Below are 10,741 nucleotides of genomic sequence, written 5' to 3'. Positions count from 1 at the left end.
AATGGCCTTCACACATTGTACCCTTGTGGAGTTAATGGGTGTATGGTGAGTGGGTGGGTATATCGTTAGTGAGTTGATGGGTATTTGGTGAGTGAGGAATGTATTGTTTGTGAGTCTTATTTTTCTTTTCTTTACTCTATAATTATTCTGGATAAGAACTTGATATTTTTATACATAAAGTATTGCAAGTCATTGCAGTGAGTAAATTTAGTCTTACGCCACTTTTAGCAATATTCCAGCAATATCACGGCGATGGACACCAAAAATGGGCTCTACACACTGTACCCATGTGGTGTGAGGAGTGAACGCTTTAACCACTATGTTAACCAACCGCCCTGCAAGTCAATGCAAAAATAATACCCAGTCATGACTATCCTGAGAAACAAATTCCATTGGTGCACAGGGAAAAGTAGCCATGAAAATTATATGAATGGATCACTGACAATCTGGGACGACACCAGGTGTTCGCAAAAAGGGTAAGCATGTCATGCCCTATCGGTAGCACCTGTCATTCACAAAATTTGCTTTTAAAGCTTTTTTGCCTGCTATTTGAAAGTGGCCTATAAACAAACCAGACATTCTAGCACGACATTGTGTGATAGTCGATTCTGATTGGCTGAGAGCTTATCAAGACCGTACTTAAATGGCAGTTTAAGACCGCTAATTAAAGTGACCGATTTACCGCGTATGAATACAACGAACTCGTTGACCCTGTAGTGATCAGTGCTTCCACACTCGTACATCGGGTAACATTGGATTGGCCATTTGATGCTGCTCGTATGTTTCCGGGTGTGATCGAGGCACGTGATCAACTTACCCGCCAAATCTGACAGGTGACAATTAGCAGATCAAGACGAGACACAGAACCGAACGGACGATAATCACACTATACCTACAGAACCCTTGATCTCCCCATCATCTACGCTTACTAAGCAAGGTAAGCGCCTTTCCCTAGCACTAGGCTTTCACAACAATGGCGCTGTGAACAGGATTAAGCCTTTGTGAAATTTGTGACAAGAAAGATATGTCGCACGACAATGGGAAAGGACTGATGAATGGGTCACGTGATGTCCTTATATAGAGCAAAACTTCGCTGTATGGAGCGTTTTAAGCTTTTTCAATGGCTAATAGAGTAAAAACCCCAATGCTCTTTAGTTATATATTTATCACTTTTCGGCCGTAAACAAATTCATCGCAATTTAAAATACATGGTAATATCAAAGGGTGTTGATGTATCCACTATCCATGTGCTTGTTCATGTCAACCGCTGGAAGCTGCATGCCTCGCGACCCGCGTATTACGTGTAAATTTCATGGTGTTGATTGCAGTGTTGCGATGTACCTAGCTGTCAATCACTGTCGCTGGATACATGGCAACGCTGTAGCAACGTTCACATGGCTTTGCGTGGTTTGTATTTAATCAAATTTCTGTCAACATATTTATATATGTGTAGTGTTACCAATATGTATCCATTTATATTAGTATTGTATATATTACATGTATTTACATTAATGCACGTTATAAAGTGGGTAAATATTCTGCAGGTCTTTTCATTGATGAATGGGTTAGCAGGTATGTATTCACTGTGCATTATTGTTTAATACAAGGCTTTAGGTTGACACTTCTGCACTCAGTTATTCTGATGACTGACAGCGGTCAACTGTCACCTAAGTCTGGGGTTATAAGTTATGTGTATTAGGTTTTTATTATTATACAAGGTTTTAGGTTGACACTTCTGCACTCACTCACTCTTGTCAAGACTGACTGACAGCGGTTAACTGTCACCTAGGCCTGGTGTGTATATTATTTGTTTATTATTTACGTCCATTTGGTAAGTGTGGTAGCTTGTTCAATATGTTAGTGTTTATTTATTTGTCATTTTTATAATCATGTTTATGCCATGCATGAAATATGATTGTGTTATATTAGCTTAGGTCAAACGTTAGATTGTGCAAGTGTTTCACCCTAATGTGGCCAGGTTGCATTTCAGCATTGGACTACTGACCGCATACAGATTATTCTTAGGTATGCCATTTGCCATAGTTTACAGCTGGTACAGTTCTGTTATCTTGCCTGCAATGTTGTGTGTGTGCATCTGTAAGTCTGGTAGTGTTAGGTAAGGGTAGCTTACGCTTAGCGGCTGAGTTGTTTGTCCTCCGGGGAACGATATCGTTCACTTGGTTCTGGTTTGTGAAGCCTGTAAGTCCATCTGTAAGTCTGGTAGTGTTAGGTAAGGGTAGCTTACGCCAAGGGCTGAGTTGTTTGTCCTCCGGGGAACGATATCGTTTACTTGGTTCTGGTTTGTGAAGCCTGTAAGTCCGGTTGCTGACAATATGCCGTCCCACTTTAATGCTCTGTCCTTCATACTAACGGCAACATTCTACTGGTCCGCAGTCAGTATATTCGCAACGTGGGAGCATTCTTCACGATCAACTGGCTCTATCCTTCTTCGGACAATGGGCATCGCAGTCTGCTGCCATTGCCTCGCCCTGTCAGCAACGTGTAGCACAGTGTTGTTTGGGTTGGTATCAGTTCTCTATCGGTGGTAGCTGTGGTTGATCGTATGTCTCGGTCTTCTGCCGCCATGGTCTCTTTTGCTCAGGTGTAGACTCGTCACATGGGCTGTAACCTCCACCTTCTATCCTTTGACATATATAGAGTTTGTCTTATCCATAATATTGGCAACTCTTTAGCTAGGTTAGTTTAAGGGTACACAGCTACCATATAAGTACCCATAGGTCAGCTTGGTCTTACCTCAGGTTGTAGTATAAGAGCAAGAATACTGCAGGGAAGGCTCGACACTTATGTTCCTTTCCAACTGTATTCGCTCCAAAAATGGGGTTATTTATAACTTGTACTAACTTATCATATATTAAGTATGGTTGTTGGATTATTTCAGATAATCCAATCATGCCACCAGTATTTGTTAATCTGTGCTCTGAGGAGGAACTCAGGCTTATTCCGAATAGGGATGAAACTGGCCCGAAAATTGTGGAACTCAGAGAGACCCTCGGTGTACTGGACGGAGGAGGATTTCCGTGATCTCCCTCTATCAGGAACCCTGAGCAGGCTCTTAGCCCATCTCCTTCGCTGTGGAATATCCTGGTATCTCAACTGCAGGCTCTTGGTATCCGAGGATGGTGGAGCAACAGGCTTCAGGGCAAGCTGCACCATCCACATCCAAATCTAAATCAGTTTTGGACAGTTTACCCCTGTCACCGGCTGGTACACCAGGTAGATTGTCCGATACTGATCCAAGGTTCCAGAAACCAGTCACCAGTACTGACGCTGATGCTATTCAGTCCAACTTAAGACAGTTGGAATATGCGGAAACCAACTTGCAGGCCAGGGCGTAGAGGACTTACTCCACAGAGTCATAGTGCTCTCTATGACCAGTGGCAGGCGGCCTCTCATGATTTCAACAGGGAAATGGAAGCTTTTACTGATGTTCTTGCCAATCTGGGAGCCAGTGGCCCTAAAGATCCGGTATCTGGCCGCCTTGCCAAGGCACCCATGCTTAACCCTCATTCTGTGGTACATGGTATGGACGTGTCACGGCAGAGTTCAAGGACAAAGCCCAATACTGAGGAGATCGACCCTCGGTCCTCCAAGGTGCTGATGGGAATGTCCATCAGAGACATGCTCTAACCCCTGGGTATAGGGAACGGAGGGGGACAGGCCAAACAAAAAAAGAATGGCCCCTCAACCAATCCTATTTAACTCAGCCCAGGGGAAAAACACACGTGAAACCCCATCCACCCAAGGGACAGCTAGATCCAAGTCCCATCATCCTCAAGCTGTACGAGATGACAGTCTACTTAGAGAGGGCATCGAGAAGCAGGGAAATCTCGATAGAGAATCAGAAGGAGATGAATATCTGTTTAAGCTGAACGGAGCGACCCCGCTGGGCCTCCGACTTCCAGTACCCCTGCTGGGCCTAGAGAGGAAATGTATCTGGAATCTGGGACAGAAGATGGTTTGTCAAGATATACAGAGGGGGTACCCTAGGATTAACCATGCCTTAAGGGATTATCCTGTATATGGAGACACACATGACCATTCGTATGGTAGCCATCAACGTTCCCGCTCCCAAAGGTCTCAAAGATATGGAGACTATATCGACCATGAGCCAAGGGAGTATTATTCCATAGAAGGTCCTAATCGATGCCGGGTGGATGCTACACATCCTGTGGCCCGCAAGCCAATCAGTTGCGGGGAACTCCAGCCACTCCGAGATCATTCTGGATATTTTGCTGATGGTCTCGCACCTGTCCCCAGAGATAGGCAGAGGATGTGTAAACCTCTACGTAACGCAGAGGGTAGACAGGATTCAAAGAGCTCCTCATCGCCATCAAGCCGCCTGGAGAGAACCGTTAGGCTACTCTTCGGATAGCGACTTGGATGAGGTTCAGCCTAAACATATTGGGAGGAAACATCGAGCAGATGGGGATAAACCAACAGCTTCACTGCCGCGGATGTTATATGACGGTAGTACAAGATGGTCCTCCTTTTATATGAAATTTCAACGTTTTGCTCGCTCTCAGTCATGGAAGGATGAAGAAAAGTTAGATCAGTTGTGTTACTGCCTAACCGGTAAAGCAGCTGACTTCTTTGCCCTATTGATAGAGAGAGATGAGTTTATCTCCTTCCAAGGAATGGTGAAGAAACTGGATAGGCGGTTTGGGAAACAGTGTCATGCAGAGACTGCCCAACTGCAGTTTCCGAACCTTCGTCAAAACTCGGACGAGTCCTTGGAAGAATGGGCGGAGCGCGGTACTTCAAGTGCGCATTGCTGCCTTCCGGATTTACCAGATGACTTTGTGGAACAACAAGTGGTGCGGAGATTCTGCCAAGGATGTGCTAATAAAGAATCTGCCCACTATGTTTCAAACCTGGGATTGAGAACTCTGGAATCAGCCATGAATGCTGTACAGAAATACTTCCAGAACACCCAGGCAGTATATGGTAGACCAGTCATTAGACGAGATGTGAAGCAATCAAACTTGGCCAATGATTCCGAGGAAGATGAATATTCGTGTCGCAAATGACTTCTCAGTCGAATCACACTCCTTCTCAGGATAAGCGGCAAACTCCATCACAACCCGTAAGGTACAATGTGGTGGAACGTTTGACCCACCTGGAAGCTCGGGTTGAGGAGATGTCAGCAGACATACGGAAGTTGACAGTCATCTTGAGTCGACGGTTTAGAAGCCCCTCATCATCACCAACGAGATCGGGAGTGCTTCAAGCGCGGAAAACAGGCCATTTTCGCAGAGATTGTCCAGTCAATTCTATTGAAGATAGTATGTGAAGGGAGATACCTGCTTAGTCCATTCAAGTGAGTTCTGACAATAAAGTCACCCAAGAATACTGACACAGGAATGCATGAGTGAGAGGTCTATATCTGGTTGTCCTCAGTCTCCCAGTGTTACCAAGAGGGTGAAGGTCACCATCAGAGGGTGTCCCCACAAGAGTATATCACTGACATCCTGAGTACCAGTGCACCCTGCAGTGGTGTGGTGTCACCTGAGATCATAACATCCAGGTCATGGGTCTTCTACAAGAAGCCGGATTATGTGCAACAGCCAATCAGCAATGGAGGTCGACATCTCATCACACCACAGGGCAGTCTCATCATCACTGGAATTGCTGGTCAGGACTTCAGTCGCTACAAGTGTCGGGTCATCTCACCAGGGGGGCAACGACAACAGAGTAGCAATGTTTATAGGCATTGAACTTCCCTGTCACCCTGTAGTTCTCTCTGTTGTGATGCATGCAACCAAAGCAAACACTGCACCATGCAATGGCGACCAGTGAAGGACGGTAACAGCCCCATACAGCGATATATCATCCGCCACAGAGATGAAGTCTAAAATGGCAACAATGAGAATTCCATATAGGTGTTGTATCCAGTCAATGTGTCTCCTTACAGAACAAGTCCCGACGTATGAGGTCTTCAAGCTGTCAGATCCTACAATCTCAGGATCAGTGCAGTTGACAATGTTTAGGTGGGCAATTCCAGTCAGCCTAAACCAGATCCAGTTCTACCGAGTGTAAGACAAACATTCATAGAAATAGGATTCCATAATCTGACTTGTTCAGGACTAACTGAGTCCACCGATCTGGTCTAGATTCCAAGTGAAGCATTGTCCTAAATCTAACTTGATCAGGACTGTAAATGAGTCCATCGATCCGGTTTAGATAATTGGACTATTAGACTAATCAATTCATCTATTAAGTTATGCGAACCGACTTGGTTGCCACCAAACAACCTGGTTGGGGATTTTCTTATTCAGATGTATAACCTACTTTAATCATGAGTTACGTGAACTGTCTCGGGTGATAGCACAACACTGCTGCCCAACCCTGCAGGGATTTTCTCATGTCTTTGTGAGGTCACCTGTTAGATCCTCCCTTAGCCATACTCACTGCAGTCCTAGTTGGGGGCAAGTCCAGAAAAGAGGGAGGAATGTAGTGATCAGTGCTTCCACACTCGTACATCGGGTAACATTGGATTGGCCATCTGATGCTGCTCGTATGTTTCCGGGTGTGATCGAGGCACGTGATCAACTTACCCGCCAAATCTGACAGGTGACAATTAGCAGATCAAGACGAGACACAGAACCGAACGGACGATAATCACACTATACCTACAGAACCCTTGATCTCCCCATCATCTACGCTTACTAAGCAAGGTAAGCGCCTTTCCCTAGCACTAGGCTTTCACAACAACCCTATTGTTTGTAAACAAACATGTCGGACATCGGCAATTTCTACCTCGGCTGCATCTTTGGTGTTTTTGAAGTAAAAAGCGAATGGTTTGAAGAAGAATTTCTTGACCCTAATCCCAGTGAAGAAACCTCAAAGCTGGAAAATCCGTCAGCAGCGCAAAAGCGTCAGTATATTCAAACCGGGTCCAAATCTAGCGGGCATGACGTCGACAACACACATCCTAACCTGACCGCTTCCGTCCCGGCCGTAATGCCCAGTTCTCCCACTTCAACTGTCCATGTATCCCACATAAAACGTGGCATATCAGGTCTTTTCCAAATTGGGAATAGTAGGGTGGTTATCAACAATTATTTCTGTGAATAAAGTTAACGGCGACTAAACTGAGCAAATTCACGGCTTGAATTGAGTCGAGTCGATTGTCATACAGTAGGGGAGATCAATAACTCGCTTGAGAAAAATCAAATAATTGTACTTGCTCACAGTATAAACTGTATTTTTTTTAATTTATGTATGCTACTTGTTACAAATACAAGCATACTTGTTCCTGAAATATAGCATTTATGTTGTTGAAAATGTCTTATTTTGTTCATTACACAACCTATCCCTCAACGGGACGATTCCAAGCGATTTCCAGGAAAAAGGCCCCTTCACGCCTTGCGTTCTTGGGCGCCAAACAGTTCGGTTTAAAACGGTTATCAGTCGTGCTAGAATGAAGATAAAGCTACACTGTTTTCAATTTTGCGGTCCTTTATCGTTGATTTAAGACTGCTAAATGTAATTTAAAAACCGAACGCGTAAACAGAGTAGCTTTATCTTCTAAATCAAGTGAATGATGAACTGGAAATCCTGTTAAATAATTTGGAATTACGACTGCAACAAATGAATGGTACCACCGGTAACTTATTGAATAAAAAAAGACTACAACTGACAAGTTTTGTGAAGTTTATGAAGCAGGGTGTGGATTCATCCCACAGATGACATCCTTACCTTGTCAGCTGGCTGACCTCTTTGGTCCTGTGGTCAAGGCATCCAACTTCGGATCAGAAAGACCGCCTGCGTGGTGTAGTGGTTAGAGCGTCCGCCCGGAGAGCGGAAGGTCGCAGGATACCAACGACGTTAAAATATGGTACTTGTTGGTCCCTGCCTGGTGGTTGGCATTAATGGGTACATCAAGGACTGGTCGGCTCCGAGTCAGTATAATGTGTCTGAGTGGGGTATTCATGCTTCACTGCGGCATGGTATCTCAGTGGGCCAGCACTATAAAACCAGCTTCAGTCTGGGCTAGTACAAGCAGCCGCACATACACATATACGCGCGCGTGCACGTCGTCATATGAGCGAAATATTCTCAAGCACAACGTTAAACCCAATTTCACCTCACCTCGGATCAGAAAGTCTGTGGTTCCTGGCTCTACACTGGCACCCAACATGGGACTGAGCACATTCATGTTGAATTTGAGCAAAATAAATCTCAGTACCCTATCATGCGGCCTGGGACGTGCATTCAGTTGACTGGGGAGTAGGTAGCAGGGCGTGGATTCATCCATTCTCTTCCCACAGAGGTTACTTGTCATATCTTCCTACGAACCTCTGTTCTAATTCGTTGGTTTCACATTAATTTTAGACTCGCTGTGCGCATGCGCAGAGCGTGTAAAAATATCCTCAGGCCATATCCGGTTTGGTCGTAAGCTTTACCGATAGTGTAAACGCACTCTAAAGGAAGCAAAAATCAAAACAAATATATGGTTTTATGTCGAATTTAACTAATCTCAATTCATTTATGAATGGAAGGGACCGGAATCAGTTAAATAAATAGCTTAACGTTTGTTAACAAGCTCTTGTATAAACACATCTCACCACCACCCGTCCACCGTCCTTCATGCACATCCCCTTCTCTAGCCGAGAGCCGCCGGCTACCCCTTCTCACAAGTAAAAAAACACATTTCTGATGCAATGCCACCAAAATAGGACATCAAATATTGAAAAGCATAGGCAAATTGATGTATGTACTCAACTATGAACAGTTGTCACGCCTAAATAATTTTTATACAGCATTTATTTAGAGCGTGTTTACAATATCGCTAATACGACCAAACCGGATATGGCCGGAGGATATTTTTACACGCTCTACGCATGCGCACAGCGAGTCGAAAATTAATGTGAAACCAACGAATACGGCCCTTTCTTGGTGCGAGTGTTCAGGATTCGTGATTGGTTGCAATCAGATTTAGTTGTGCAATCAGCGACGTTGTTTCAAAAGTGATCATTCGCAAGGTCTCGGTAATTTCCGTATGCTTCGGGAAAACTAGAACCTCTTACCCTGCGCGATGCGCAAACGTTTCTTCTAGACAGAACTCAGTCATGTAATAGCGCTTCAATGGCGTCTCCCTCGCCCTCGTTGACAACGGATAAGCTAGCCATTAAATGCCTTGTGTGTCACATCAACACAAGTACCCGGCAGAGGAGGGATATTTGTGGCCCCATATTTGCTTGTATTAGTCAGGTTGGATCTAAGTCGATGTTACACGTGTTCTGATTGGATAGACAGAAGGGAGATAACTCGTGTTGCGATTTTTTGCCGCTAGGGGATTTTACGAGAACTGAGAAATATGGCCATATTAGAACAGAGGTTCGTAGGAAGATATGACAAGTAACCTCTGGGAGTCATCCGACAGATGACATTCTTACATTGTCAGCTTGGTGATGGGGTTAACTTCGGATCAGAAGATCTGTGGTATAGAAGGTCAGTAGTTCTGCTTAGATCCATGCTCATGCTGTTGATCACAAGATTGTCTGGTCCAGACTCGATTCGTACAGACCGCCATATAGCTGGAATATTGCTGAGTGCGCTGTAAAACTAAACTCACTCACTCACTGTGGGTCAAATCCTAGCACAGGATTCTGAAAGTTTATGGTTGCTACATTTAGATCACGCTTCTGGGACAACTGATTAGCCATGTTAGTGCGCTTCCTGCAGCACTATGCAGTCCTCAGGCTGCTCATGATTCTAGCTGTTTTGTTATAGCCATATACAAGAAGCAAAAGCTGCTGATGAACTTGTAGTGCTTGTGTCACAAAAAAGGTCAAGGTAGTCTTACTACACACCTGACTGACTGACTGAATTTGGTTTTACGCAGCTTTTAGCAATATTCCAGCAACATCACGGCGGATGGACACCAGAAATTGGCTTCACACATTGTGCCCATGTGGGGATTCGAACCCAGGTCTTCGGCGTGACGAGCCAACGCTTTAACCATTAGGCTACCCCACCGCCCCCTTACTACACAAGTTGAAGGTAGCTATGCTACACACAAAGTCAAGGTAGTTTTGCCACGCACACAAGGTAAAGGTAGTCTTGCCACAGACAAGGTCAAGGTAGTATTGCCACACACAAGGTCAAGGTAGTTTTGCCACACACAAGGTCAAGGTAGCTTTGCCACACACAAGGTCAACGTAGCTTTGTCATACACAAGGTCAAGGTAGCTTTGCACACCCACAATCAAGGTAGTCTTGCCACACAGGATAAAGCTAGTCTTGCCACAACCCCAAGTGTCTTAGACGGGTATGAGTAGCTATAATGCAGTAAAGTGCGAGTACTTTGGGGTGTATTGGCTGGTATTTTGATGTTTTGAACTTGTTACTCGGAGTTCATAAACGTGGGTGAGCGAGTAATATATCCACGAGACCCAGTTCACAGATACACACGTCCATTAGGAACAACGCCACACTCGAAAGCAATTTTATATACAAATATTCAGGCGTTACAATATTATTTATAATTCAAAACCTGGGCTATACAATTATTGCATACAATTTTAAGATGGGTTATAACAATATTACGTGCAAAATAAATAAAAAAATAATTTGATTACGGATACACATGTATATTTACCCTTCAGCAAACATGGATTTCAAATTGTCATCTTGTGTCGTTATCAAACATCAGCAGATGTGCTTCAAATAATTACCTCATAAATAGTTGTTCTGTTTTGTACACAAAGTTCCACACT

This window comes from Haliotis rubra, unplaced genomic scaffold (assembly GCF_003918875.1).
Source record: "Haliotis rubra isolate DU_JTF1 unplaced genomic scaffold, ASM391887v1 Scf1146, whole genome shotgun sequence".
NCBI lineage: Eukaryota > Metazoa > Mollusca > Gastropoda > Lepetellida > Haliotidae > Haliotis > Haliotis rubra.
Note: the sequence above shows the minus strand (reverse complement) of the source record.